Source organism: Bubalus kerabau, chromosome 3 (genome assembly GCF_029407905.1).
Source record: "Bubalus kerabau isolate K-KA32 ecotype Philippines breed swamp buffalo chromosome 3, PCC_UOA_SB_1v2, whole genome shotgun sequence".
Taxonomy (NCBI): domain Eukaryota; kingdom Metazoa; phylum Chordata; class Mammalia; order Artiodactyla; family Bovidae; genus Bubalus; species Bubalus kerabau.
Window position 1 is genome coordinate 146,246,552 of NC_073626.1, and position 15,199 is coordinate 146,261,750.

Below are 15,199 nucleotides of genomic sequence, written 5' to 3' on the forward strand. Positions count from 1 at the left end.
TCAATTCTTCAGCCCTCAGCTTTCTTTATGGTCCAGCTCTCACATCCATATGTAACTACTGGAAAAACCATAGCTTTGACTAGACGGACCTTTGTTAGCAAAGTAATGTCTCTGCTTTTTAATATGCTGCCTAGATTTGTCATAACTTTTCTTCTAAGGAGCAAGTGTCTTTTAATTTCATGGCTGCAGTCACCATCTGCAGTGATTTTGGAGCCCCCAAAACTAAAGTCTGACACTGTTTCCACTGTTTCCCCATCTATTTTGCATGAAATGATGGGACCAGATGCCATGATCTTAGTTTTATGAATGTTGAGCTTTAAGCCAACTTTTTCACGCTCCTATTTCACTTTCATCAAGAGTCTCTTTAGTTCTTCTTTGCTTTCTGCCATAAGGGTGGTGTCATCTGCATATCTGAGGTTGTTGATATTTCTCCTGGCAATCTTGATTCCAGCTTGTCCTTATAGAAAGGAATATTTGGACACAGGTATGGACACAAGCAAGACTGTGTCAAAATGAGGGCAGAGATCAAGGCAATGTGTCTCCCAGGCAAGGATGGTCAGAGATTGCCAGCAAACCACCAAATGGTAGGAGAGGATTATGAACAGATTTTTTTTTCAGAGTCTTCAGAAGGAACTAACCCTTGACACCTTGATCTCAGACTCAGTTCAGTTCAGTTCAGTTCAGTCGTTCAGTCGTGTCCGACTCTTTGTGACCCCATGAATCGCAGCACGCCAGGCCTCCCTGTCCATCACCAACTCCTGGAGTTCACTCAGACTCACGTCCATCGAATCAGTGATGCCATCCAACCATCTCATCCTCTGTCGTCCCCTTCTCCTCCTGCCCCCAATCCCTCCCAGCATCAGAGTCTTTTCCAATGAGTCAACTCTTCGCATGAGGTGGCCAAAGTACTGGAGTTTCAGCTTCAGCATCATTCCCTCCAAAGAAATCCCAGGGCTGATCTCCTTCAGAATGGACTGGTTGGATCTCCTTGCAGTCCAAGGGACTCTCAAGAGTCTTCTCCAACACCACAGTTCAAAAGCATCAATCTCAGACTAAGCCACCCAATTTACAGTATTTTGTTACTGTGTGTGTGTGCATGCTAAATCACTTCAATCGTGTCCAACTCTTTGTGACCCTATGAGTTGTAGCCCTCTAGGCCCCTCTTTCCATTGGATTCTCCAGGTGAGAATATTGGAATGTGTTGCCATGCCCTGTTCCAGGGGATCCTCGCAACCCAGGGATCGAACCTGCATCTCTTATATCTCTTGCATTGGCAGGTGAGTTCTTTACCACTGGTGCCACCTGGGGCCCTAGCAAATAAATATACCTGTCCAAATCACAGCCACCGTCGTTAAGTCCCTGACGTTGGGTGGAGACACTGACTCTTCATCCAAGAGTTCTCTGCTGGTCACACTCCCTGCCTTTCCCTCATCTCCTCCTCTGTACTTCTCCTTTAGACACAAGGCATTCAAGACCCTCTATGTCTTCCACCTTGCCTGGTGCCCTGGAGAAAATCTGTCTATGCAGTTCTGGCCTTTTCCCAGAGACTGTGTGTGTGTGTGTGTGTGTGTTGGGGGTGGAGGGTGGAAGGGCTAAGCAGGAAGTAGCTGAGTGCTCCCTGGAGTGCATTCCTCACTGTGTGTGTGGGTGCTAAGTCACTTCAGTTGTGTCTCTTCGTGCCCCCATGGACTATAGCCCGCCAGACTCCTCTGTCCATGGGATTCTCCAGGCAAGAATACTGGAGAGGGTTGGCATGCCCTCCTCCAGGGAAATCTTCCTGACCCAGGGTTAGAAGTTGCTTCTTTTATGTCTCCTGCATTGGCAGCGGGGTTCTTTACCACTAGCACTACTTGGGAACCTGGCATTCCCCATCACATTCTGTAATTTCAGTGGGACTGGAGTTTGGTCTTGAACCCTAGTCAGCTTCACTGAGGCTCTGACTATCAGTGCAGTATTAACAGATCTAGCAGGGATATGAGGGGTATTCCAGCCCAGGACCCTCATATGATAGATGAGAAAACTGAGAAAAGTAGGGCTGGGAGGAGGGATCAGACTTCCTAAGCCATAACCCTGCTCTGTTTTGGAGATTATGACTGTCTTTTGACTAGAAGCTGGGCCTAGTGCTTGCAGGGCTTTGTTCCACTAATTCTTGGTCTATTCCTTTATCAGGTTTAACAGCAGTTTGGAATATCTATCATCACTATCTCCAGGTTTCTGAAATATTGCTGCTCTTGCAAGCTGTGGCCCATTTCATAGCTTCTGAAGGGGGAGTCATACTGAAAACCACTACCTGTGAGTCAGGGGTCGGATCATGTCCGTGCCCCTGCTCTCCTGATCCATTCAGTTCATTATGTCATAAGTATTCAGAGGCTCCCCTTCATTTCAGTCCATCAAGAGTTTATGTTCTCTGAGAGAGTATGAGATGGACTACTTCCCTATTATACTTAATGTGAAAAAATGCCAGTGGAAATAAAAGAGCTCATACATCTAAATGATTTAAATTAAGTAAAATAAAATTTTCTACTCTTTTGAATTAGGCCATTAAAACCATAGCTTAGTCTAAGTACAGTATTAATGAGCAATATCACAAGGAGAGTATTAATTTTGCATTTCCTGACATAAAAATTTAAAACATGCAATTTTAGCTTTGCTTTAGGTAATATCTTATATCCTCTTGACTTTTATTTGGGGATACCAGAAATTAGGGTTAAAAAATGGGATAGTTCAAAATCAGATGTACTGAGTCCTTATTTTAAGATAGGCTACCCTCTCATGTCATGGTATATTGGAGTCTTAAAATGGATCTAGATCAAATAGCATTTCACATCAAAGCATCAGTGGAGGAGGTGTAAATGAAACATCTTTTAGAGCTGTTGGTTTAATAAATTCAACAATTTTAAGTTTAATGAAGAATGGCTTAATAAAAGATAGCCGAGGGTACCAAGATTGTGTGGCATCCTCAAGCAACTGGGACCTTAGCGGTTAGGTGGTGGTGGTTTAGTCTTTAAGTGTTACCCTACTCTTTTGCGACCCTATGGACTATAGCTGGCCCGGCTGCTCTGTCCATGGAATTTCCCAGGTAAGAATACTGGAGTGGGTTTCTATTTCCTCTTTGGGGGATCTTCCTGACCCAGGGATCAAACCTATGTCTCCTGCATTGTAGGCAGATTCTTTACCACTGAGCTACCAGGGAAGCTGGATAGCATATTGACATCCTAGCATTCAGTTCAGTTCAGTCACTCAGTCGTGTCCAACTCTTTGTGACCCCATGAATCGCAGCATGCCAGGCCTCCCTGTCCATCAGCAACTCCCAGAGTTCACTCAGACTCACGTCCATCGAGTCAGTGATGCCATCCAGCCATCTCATCCTCTGTCGTCCCCTTCTCCTCCTGCCCTCAATCCCTCCTAGCATCAGGGTCTTTTCCAATGAGTCAACTCTTCGCTTGAGGTGGCCAAAGTATTGGAGTTTCAGCCTCAGCATCAGTCCTTCCAATGAACACCCAGGACTGATCTCCTTCAGAATGGACTGGTTGGATCTCCTTGCAGTCCAAGGGACTTGCAACAGTCTTCTCCAACACCACAGTTCAAGAGCATCAATTCTTCAGTGCTCATTAATGGGGTCCTGAAGTTAGTACAGTGGGGCATGCCTGCACTAGGGCAGCTCTCCTGATCCAATAAGTTATTTGTCAGACTCTGAATCTAGGCTCCACAGAGCTCTGGAAAGTCCTTGATCCTGTGGGAAGACTGTCTGTACCAGTACAGCTGCTTTGAGAAGGCTCATGGTTTTCCTTTGGCTTTAGACACCACTAATCACATCAAATCAGAGGTGTATGATTACACACCAGAAGCCTTTCCAGCCACCAGAGGACCCCAGTCTGGCAATTGCCATCTTGGAACAATAGCCATGTCCTTTAATCAGGCAATCCAATTAGCCACACACAAATGAGGAAGTCGATGTACCTAAAGCAATTTGTCTGCAAAAAATTTAAAACCTCCCATATGAATTTGCAATCAAGGAAAACCTTCTTCCTTCTCATTTATTTCTTAAACTGAAAGTTGGACACAGGACAGAATAAGGCAAACCTTTTCAACTTTGAGAATTGCCTCAGAGATTCTAAAGTGTCAGCTAACGTTTTGTTTGACCAAGTTGTGAGTATGAGGGTAAGATTGGTAGTTTAATTGCATCATGTTCCCTAACAAGAGATGGCAAATATTGTATTTGATAAAAAATAGAGGATGTCTTATTTCTATTGTTATCTAGTCTTGCAATGAAAGAGTGCTTGTCATAGCCTGCAGCACTGTCAGTCACAAAGGAGCAAAGATAATCCTCATTTTCCTGATCTCTGCAGTACCCAGCTTCTCTGAGAGCAAAAGAGTAACCAAGACCCTGCAAAGCAGAGCACTGATACTTGCTTATTTTTCCGTTTAACCCATGCATCGTTCTTTACCACGCACAACTCCTTGAATTCTCCCATATCCTACTCTTTATCAGAAAGGAAATTCTACTGCCTTACAGAGTTTCCCTACTAGGTTTACATAGTTTTAGAGAGGGAAGAGTTCTGAGAGTCAAGTCCAGACTACTTTATAAATGAATATTCTGTAGCCCAGGAGGTAAAATAATTTAAGATTACATGGCTAGTTATTAGAAGACTAGGGATTAAGTTTCAGAATGCCTGTCTCCATAGCCTGTGAACCAGAAAATCAGAGATAGCAAAGGAACATTTCATGCAAAGATGGGCTCAATAAAGGACAGAAATGGTATGGACCTAACAGAAGCAGAAGATATTAAGAAGAGATGGCAAGAATACACAGAAGAACTGTACAAAAAAGAGCTTCACGACCCAGTTAATCACCATGGTGTGATCACTGACCTAGAGCCAGACATCCTGGAATGTGAAGTCAAGAGGGCCTTAGAAAGCATCACTATGAACAAAGCTAGTGGAGGTGATAGAATTCCAGTTGAGCTATTCCAAACCCTGAAAGATGATGCTGTGAAAGTGCTGCACTCAATATGCCAGCAATTTGGAAAACTCAGCAGTGGCCACAGAACTGGAAAAAGTCAGTTTTCATTCCAATCCCAAAGAAAGGCAATGCCAAAGAATGCTCAAACTACCGCACGTTGCACTCATCTCACACGTTAGTAAAGTAATGCTTAAAATTCTCCAAGCCAGGCTTCAGCAATATGTGAACCATGAACTTCCTGATGTTCAAGCTGGTTTTAGGAAAGGCAGAGGAACCAGAGATCAAATTGCCAACATCCGCTGGATCATGGAAAAAGCAAGAGAGTTCCAGAAAAACATCTATTTCTGCTTTATTGACTATGCCAAAGCCTTTGACTCTGTGGATCACAATAAATTGTGGAAAATTCTGAAAGAGATGGGAATACCAGACCACCTGATCTGCCCCTTGAGAAATTTGTATGCAGTCAGGAAGCAACAGTTAGAACTGGACATGGAACAACAGACTGGTTCCAAATAGGAAAAGGAGTATGTCAAGGCTGTATATTGTCACCCTGTTTATTTAACTTATATGCAGAGTACATCATGAGAAATGCTGGACTGGAAGAAACACAAGCTGGAATCAAGATTTCCGGGAGAAATATCAATCACCTCATATGCAGATGACACCACCCTTATGGCAGAAAGTGAAGAGGAACTAAAAAGCCTTTTGATGAAGGTGAAAGTGGAGAGTGAAAAAGTTGGCTTAAAGCTGAACATTCAGAAAATGAAGATCATGGCATCTGGTCCCATCACTTCATGGGAAATAGATGGGAAAACAGTGGCTGACTTTATTTTTCTGGGCTCCAAAATCACTGCAGATGGTGAATGCAGCCATGAAATTAAAACATGCTTACTCCTTGGAAGGAAACTTATGACCAACCTAGATAGCATATTCAAAAGCAGAGACATTACTTTGCCAACAAAGGTTCATCTAGTCAAGGCTATGGTTTTTCCTATGATCATGTATGGATGTGAGAGTTGGACTGTGAAGAAGGCTGAGTGCCAAAGAATTGATGTTTTTGAACTGTGGTGTTGGAGAAGACTCTTGAGAGTCCCTTGGACTGCAAGGAGATCCAACCAGTCCATTCTGAAGGAGATCAGCCCTGGGATGTCTTTGGAAGGACTGATGCTAAAGCTGAAACTCCAGTACTTTGGCCACCTCATGCAAAGAGTTAACTCATGGAAAAGACTCTGATGCTGGGAGGGATTGGGGGCAGGAGGAGAAGGGGACGACAGAGGATGAGATGGCTGGATGGCATCACTGACTCAATGGACATGAGTCTGAGTGAACTCTGGGAGTTGGTGATGGACAGGGAGGCCTGGCGTGCTGCGATTCATGGGGTCGCAAAGAGTCTGACACAACTGAGCGACTGATCTGATCTGATCTGATCTGGATAAGAAAATTCCAGGACCTGTTTTAATGGACATCTCTATGAAGTATAAAGAACGGTTTTGAAAGGTCCTAGGCAGGATGGCATCAAAACCTTAGGGAGATCTTTGGAAAGCAGAGAAAAAATGTGATTTCCTCACTTAGGTAATCAAGGTGTAGCTTTCATGTGTGTTCCAACAGGGAAGGGAACTGTGTTCAGAAGTGTCTGGCATGGAGAAGAGGGAAGGAGTGTGTGTAACTCTGGAAACTCTGCAAACCCATGTCAATCTTGGGATAAAAGTGTGAGACTCTTGGAGTAGATGCCATCTCCTGACAGGACTGAGCCACATATAGTGACCAGCAAGCTTTTCTGAGGCAAGCTGTGGTTTGTATGACATATCTACATACCAAACACCCCAAAATAAAAAGATATACACCCTATAATTATGTTGTATCAGATTTTATCAATTAGGCTAAAGCTGAGAACCATGTTTCTCACAGTTCCCATACCTGTATCATTCTAAGCTAGAGTTGATAAAGAGAAACTTGTGTGATATTGGGAAAGCAGAAATGAAACAGAAACTAATACTTTTGGAAGGTCATCATGGTCACATACTGTGACCATCAAGCAAAAGGTGCCCAGTAAGCCCCAAATTCTTTTTCTCAGGTATACATCCAGTTCATCATCTCAGTTCAGTTCAGTTCAGTCACTCAGTCGTGTCCGACTCTGTGACCCCATGAATCGCAGCACGCCAGGCCTCCCTGTCCATCACCAACTCCCGGAGTTCACTCAGACTCATGTCCATCGAGTCAGTGATGCCATCCAGCCATCTCATCCTCTGTCGTCCCCTTCTCCTCCTGCCCCCAATCCCTTCCAGCATCAGAGTCTTTTCCAATGAGTTAACTCTTTGCATGAGGTGGCCAAAGTACTGGAGTTTCAGCTTTAGCATCAGTCCTTCCAAAGACATCCCAGGGCTGATCTCCTTCAGAATGGACTGGTTGGATCTCCTTGCAGTCCAAGGGACTCTCAAGAGTCTTCTCCAACACCACAGTTCAAAAGCATCAATTCTTTGGCACTCAGCTTTCTTCACAGTCCAACTCTCACATCCATACACGACCACTGGAAAAACCATAGCCTTGACTAGATGGACCTTTGTTGGCAAAGTAATGTCTCTGCTTTTCAATATGCTATCTAGGTTGGTCATAAGTTTCCTTCCAAGGAGTAAGCATCTTTTAATTTCATGGCTGCATTCACCATCTGCAGTGATTTTGGAGCCCCAAAAAATAAAGTCTGACACTGACACCTGGCAATATTGACCAATAGTGACCCCAAGACTGCCATTAAGTAGTTAATTACAGACCCACAGAGGTGACCACTACACTGAGGCAGTGATTGTTTTCATGGTTCTATCCATGAGGTCTTCCATCAAGGTCACATTCTGCTGGCCAGATGTCCTTTCATCTCCTCCATCTCCTCTTCCTCTACCTTCCCCTCTCTAGTGCAGATGTTGGAGGCTGTGACTATATTGTGGAGATAATTATGCGAACAATCTGTACTTTCCATTCAATTTTGCTGTAAGCCTAAAACTGCTGTAAGAAATAATGTCTGTATATAAAAATAAGAAAAGTTGGTCATTATGTAGATTTTAAAGTTATAAAATAGAGAATAGAAATTAGGCAGAGATAATCATTGTTGATGCATGCTAAGTCGCTTCAGTCGTGTCCAACTCTTTGTGACTCTTTGGACTGTATCCCACCAGGCTCCTCTGTCCATGTGATTCTCCAGGCAAGATTACTGGAGTGGGTTGCCATGCCCTCCTCTAGGGGATTTGCTTGACCCAGGGATTGAGCCCAAATCTCCTATGGCTCCTGCATTGCAGGCTGGTCTTTACCACTGAGCCACTGGAAAAGGCCAACCGCTGTTGCTATCTTGGGATATTTCCATCAAGTCTTTTTTCTATCCCTCCCTACCCCTACTTTTGTTCATGGTGTTTTTGTTTTACTTTTCACAAATTGGGGTCAGACTGTATATTCTCTTTAACATCCTTCCTTTTTAAATTTAATACTGACTATTTTAATATCCTTAAACATACTTTAAAAGAGTGCTTGCTCATATGACATGGCATAATTCACTTAAGCAATTCCCTGTGGTTGGACATTTAGGCTGTTTCCTTTTCTCCTTTTGCTATTATAAACAACGTTATAATAAACATCCTTTTCCATAAATATGTCTTTTGTCATATCTTTGGATAAGTCCTGGGAAATGGAATTTCTGAGAAAAGATGTGATATTTTAAAGACTCTTCATATGTTGCTTCTACAAAGGTTGCATCTAGCTATACTTTAATCAGCAGTGTGTACAAGAGCCAGTTTTTAGCCAATTTATTGAAATTGTTTGAAATTACAAATTGTTAGTTAGTGGACTATATTTACCTTAACTTTATCATGGTGGTATAAAACACTGGAAAAACAAAGCAAAAATAATTTCTCAAACTCTAGAAGAAAGAAGAATCAGACATATACTAATAATGGCCACAATTATTGTAAAATACTTTCATAATGATCTTAAGTAGAGTATGTCATAGTAGGAAGATTGGCTATAACTTCAGAGGTTGGAGTTAAGGTGAGTAAGAAGGGAGGGGAATTACTGATGAGTGTTCAGAAAAATCTGGAGTATCACAAGCATTTCTGAATTCTAATTTCAGATGCAAAGGTGTCACACTAAGGAATCCCTGTGTACCTTGAGCCCGGAAAAGTGAAGATGGAACAGGGATGTTATATGATCCTTAGTCATCTAAGGAGCTTTAACATGGTAGAGATATTGGAAGAGATTCTGGCCAGACTACAGATCTAGGATCTGTGGAGAAAACACAAGGAGATGAATCAGTTCAAACCCAGGAGAGCCCTTTCTAACAAGCAGAGCCATTTCTGAATGGAACGAACTTCCTGTGTGACTCAGAGTTCTTCGTCAAAAGAGGCTTAGTGCAGAGGACAGGTGACTAAGGGGTCTCTGGTTAGCATGGAGATTGGGCTGGTTTGGTCTATGGGTTGTCTTAGCCAAAGAAGACTGGAATATTGGGAAGAAAAGAATATTTTATTTAGGAAAATGAACTTTGTCTCAAAGCATGAAAAGTTGGATCATCTGTACATATGAGAAAGCCTGAATTAATAATATGAACTGCTAATGGATGTGATGACAACTAGCATTAATATTTTATGCTTATTACTTTTGAGACACTGTTTTAAATTTACTATGAACACTGTCTCATTTTATTCTCAACCCTCGGCCATATGGCAAATAGAAATATTGCCCATTCCCCCTCCATGATGTCCATGTCCCAAATCCTGGAACCTGACAATATGTTCATTTATGTGGCAAAGGGAGCTTTATAGCTGTGGTTAAGTTAAAGGTCCTACATGGGGAGACTAACCTGGGTTATCTAGGTGAGCCAACATAATAACCAGGGACCTATAAATGAAAGAGGGAGGCAGGAGGGTCAGAGTCAGATTAAAAGATGCAACAACAAAAGTAGAGGTCGGAGTGACATGTTTGCAGTTTTGAAGATGGGAGAAGGCCATGAACTGAGGTATCAGGCAGCTTCTTGAACAGAAGTGAGGAAATGGCCTCTCCCCTCAAGCTTGCAGAGGAAATGCAGCCCTGCCGACTCTCTGTAGCCAAGTCAGACCTTTTTCTGACCTCTGACCTTGAGAACCATAAGATAATAAGTCACTAAGTTTGTGGTCATTCGTGACAGCAACAATAGAAATCTAATCCAGGTGGTTGCTATTACCTTCCAGTTTTCAGATGAAGAAAAAGAGGCACAGATAGGTTTTCAGGACCTTCCAACTAGTAAGCAGTGGTAAGCTGCTGCTGCTGCTGCTGCTAAGTTGCTTCAGTCGTGTCCGACTCTGTGTGACCCCATAGACGGCAGTCCACCAGGCTCCCCCGTCCCTGGGATTCTCCAGGCAAGAACACTGGAGTGGGTTACCATTTTCTTCTCCAATGCATGAAAGTGAAAAGTCAAAGTGAAGTGGCTCAGTCGTGTCTGACTCTTAGCAACCCCATGGACTGCAGCCTACCAGGCTCCTCCATCCATGGGATTTTCCAGGCAAGAGTACTGGAGTGGGTGGTAAGCTGGGTGCCTCTCAAAGTTTGCATGTCAGGATAGTAGCATTTCCATTTATGCCTTCATTTTGCTGAGTATTCTCAGAGCCTCAGCAACAAAGTCCTTGTTAGGTCTCTTGAATTTATTTTATAGTCAGATAAAGAATATAAACATAAGATTTTTTATGAGTCAGACCAAGATTAATCAAATCCAGCCTTCTGTCTCTCTGTGGAATATACCACAAATCACCATAGTTCCTCTTAATCCATTTATGGATCTCATATTCATGAAAAAAAAAAAAAACACCACACATTACTCTTGCTACATAAAATAGAACTTTCCTTTGCTGTACCTAATTGTGCCCCTTACAAAGTCAATATGTGTCTCCTGGTACCCTAGAATTTAATGATCAGTGTTCAGTTTATCCAGTATTATCTTTACAGACTGAGGCCCTAATATTTAAGTCTTTCTTCATATAGTGTCCTCCCATGGCCAAATCAGCATGGCTATTCTACACTGAGAGATTTCTAGCTCTGTTTCTCAAGGACATGGGGAAAAAAATAAAACTGAGTGAAATGATGGTTTTGTAAATTTTGCTGGAATTCTCTGGCAAAGCTGAGAACAAAATCTAAGGCTTCTGATTCTCTATAAATTCCCCCAACTCCCAGTTACAAGTGCTCTATTATAAAAATGTTCTTTTGGTTTAGTTGTTTGGCAATACGCTAGTAGAGGAATCCAAATCAAAAATACAAATGTCAATAAACTCAGGATTCAATGGCTGAGCAACGACTTCTGAAATGAATGGAAATTTATTTTGATCTTGTGGTAAAATACCAATGTGTGATGAGGAGGGGAGTGTTTCAGCTGGTGAAGACTGGACAAAAAAAATTCAAAGATGAGTGAAGACACTAAGTAACTGTTGTCCTATTCTTCAGGGTGGTGTCTTAGGCCTGTGGGGACTGAGAGTCCCCAATATTATGAGGAAATACAGTTTTCATTTCCCTCAATGTCTTGGCACTGCTTTTTCTTCCCTGCTGGCTGAAGGAATTGGATATCCTACAAATAAAGTGCTGAGTGAAGATGAGAAAGAACAGTTATGTTGCTGACAGGGATGTTTAAAAAACTGACACCATTTCATAAGTATTCATTGGTGCCAAATATGTGCCAAGTTATTTTTGGGGAAATGGAGTGAATAAACCACAGGAGTGGTGGTTGCATGACGCAGGAGAGGCCGAGAGGAGATACCCCCTGTCCAAGGTCAGGAGCAGTGGCTGTGCTTTGCTGGAGAGGCGTGAAGAGATACCCCACGTCCAAGCTAAGAAAAACCCAAGTTAGGTAGTAGGTGCTAAGAGAGGGCATCAGCGGGTAGGCAGACTGAAACCACAATCACAGAAAACTAGCCAATCTGATCACATGGACCACAGCCTTGTCCAATTCAATGAAACTAAGCCATGACGTGTGGGGCCACCCAAGACAGACGGGTCATGGTGGAGAGGTCTGACAAAATGTGGTCCAGTGGACAAGGGAATGGCAAACCACTTCAGTATTCTTGCCTTGAGAACGCCATGAACAGTATGAAAAGGCAAAAAGATAGGACACTGAAAGATGAACTCCCCAGGTCGGTAGGTACCCAATATTCTACTGGAGATCAGTGCAGAAATAAATCCAGAAAGAATGAAGGGATGGAGCCAAAGCAAAAACAACATCCAGCTGTGGTTGTGACTGATGATAGAAGAAAGGTCCAATGCTGTGAAGAGCAATATTACATAGGAACCTGGAATGTTAAGTCCATGAATCAAAGCAAATTGAAAGTGGTCAAACAGGAGATGGCAAGAGTGAACGTGGACATTCTACGAATCAGCGAAATAAAATGGACTGGAATGGGTGAATTTAACTCAGATGACCATTATATCTACTGTCATGGGCAGAAATCCCTTAGAAGAAATGGAGTAGCCATCATAGTCAACAAAAGAGTCCAAAATGCAGTACTTACTTGGATGCAATCTCCGAAATGATAGAATGATCTCTGTTCATTTCCAAGACAAACCATTCAATATCACAGTAATCCAAGTCTACGCCCCAACCAGTAATGCTGAAGAAGCTGAAGTTGAAGGGTCCTATAAAGACCTACAAGACCTTTTAGAACTAACACCCAAAAAAGATGGGTGTTAGTTATAGGGGACTGGAATGCAAAGGTAGGAAGTCAAAAAACTTATTTAACTTATATGCAGAGTACATCATGAGAAACGCTGGGCTGGAAGAAGCACAAGCTGGAATCAAGATTGTCAGGAGAAATATCAATAACCTCAGATATGCAGATGACTCTACCCTTATGGCAGAAAGTGAAGAGGAACTAAAAAGCCTCTTGATGAAGGTGTAAGAGGAGAGTGAAAAAGTTGGCTTAAAGCTCAACATTCAGAAAACTAAGATCATGGCATCTGGTCCCATCACTTCATGGGAAATAGATGGGGAAACAGTGGAAACAGTGTCAGACTTTAGTTTTGAGGGCTCCAAAATCACTACAGATGGTGATTCCAGCCGTGAAATTAAAAGACGCTTACTCCTTGGAAGGAAAGTTATGACCAACCTAGATAGCATATTCAAAAGCAGAGACATTACTTTGCCAACAAAGGTCCGTCTAGTCAAGGCTATGGTTTTTCCAGTGGTCATGTATGGATGTGAGAATTAGACTGTAAAGAAAGCTGAGCACCGAAGAATCGATGCTTTTGAAGTGTGGTGTTGGAGAAGACTCTTGAGAGTCCCTTGGACTGCAAGGAGATCCAACCAGTCCATTCTGAAGGAGATCAGCCCTGGGATTTCTTTGGAAGGAATGATGCTAAAGCTGAAACTCCAGTACTTTGGCCACCTCATGCGAAGAGTTGACTTATTGGAAAAGACTGATGCTGGGAGGGATTGGGGGCAGGAGGAGAAGGGGATGACAGAGGATGAGATGGCTGGATGACATCACTGACTCGATGGACGTGAGTCTGAGTGAACTCCGGGAGTTGGTGATGGACAGGGAGGCCTGGCATGCTGCGATTCATGGAGTTGCAAAGAGTCGGACACGACTGAGCGACTGAACTGAACTGAACTGAACAGGCAAATTTGGCCTTGGAGTACAGAATGAAGCAGGGCAAAGGCCGGTAGAGTTTTGCCAAGAGAACGCACTGGTCATAGCAAACACCCACTTCCAACAACACAGGAGAAGACTCTACACATGGACATCACCAATGGCAAACACCTAAATCAGATTGATTGTATTCTTTGCAGCCAAAGATGGTGAAGCTCTATACAGTCAGCAAAAACAAGACCAGGAGCTGACTTTGGCTCAGATCATGAACTCCTTATCACCAAAATCAGACTTAAATTGAAAAAAGTGGGGAAAACCACTAGACCATTCAGGTATGACCCAAATCAAATCCCTTATGATTATACAGTGGAAGTAAGAAATAGATTTAAGGGACTAGATCTGATAGAGTGCCTGATGAACCATGGACAGAGGTTTGTGATATTATACAGGAGATAGGGATAAAGACCATCCCTGACAAAAAGAAATGCAAAAGAGCAAAATGTCTGTCTGAGGAAGACCTACAAAGAGCTGTGAAAAGAAGAGAAGCAAAAAGCAAAGCAGAAAAGGAAAGATATACCCATTTGAATGTAGCATTCCAAAGAATAGCAAGGAGAGGTAAGAAAGCCTTCCTCAGCAATCAATGCAAAGAAATAGAGGAAAACAACAGAATGGGAAAGGCTAGAGATCTCTTCAAGAAAATTAGAGATACCAAGGGAACATTTCATGCAAAGATGGGCACAATAAAGGACAGAAATGGTATGGACCTAACAGAAGCAGAAGATATTAAACAGAATACATAGAACTGTACAAAAATGATCTTCACAACCCAGATAATCACAATGGTGTGATCACTCACCTAGAACCAGACATCCTGGAATGTGAAGTCAAGTGGGCCTTAGGAAGCATCAGTAAGAACAAAGCAAGTGGAGGTGATGGAATTCCAGTTGACCTATTTCAAATCCTGAAAGATGATGCTGTGAACGTGCTGCACTCAATATGCCAACAAATTGGGAAAACTCAGCCGTGGCCACAGGACTGGAAAAGGTCAGTTTTTATTCCAATCCCAAAGAAAGGCAATGCCAAAGAATGCTCAAACTCCCACACAATTGCACTCATCTCACACGCTAGTAAAGTAATGCTCAAAATTCTCCAAGCCAGGCTTCAGCAATACGTGAACCATGAACTTCCAGATGTTCAAGCTGGTTTTAGAAAGGGCAGAGGAACCAGAGATCAAATTGACAACATCTGCTGGATCATCAAAAAAGCAAGAAAGTTCCAGAAAAACATCTATTTCTGCTTTATTGACTATGCCATAGCCTTTGACTGCATGGATCACAATAAACTGTGGAAAATTCTGAAAGAGAAGGGAATACCAGACCACCTGACCTGCCTCTTGAGAAACCTGTATGCAGGTCAGGACACAATATTTAGAATTGGACATGGAACAACAGACTGGTTCCAAGTAGGAAAAGGAGTATGTCAAGGCTGTATATTGTCACTGTGCTTATTTAACTTATATGCAGAGTACATCATGAGAAACGCTGGGCTGGAAGAAGCACAAGCTGGAATCAAGATTGCCAGGAGAAATATCAATAACCTCAGATATGCAGATGACACCACCTTTATGGCAGAAAGTGAAGAAAACTGAAGAGCCT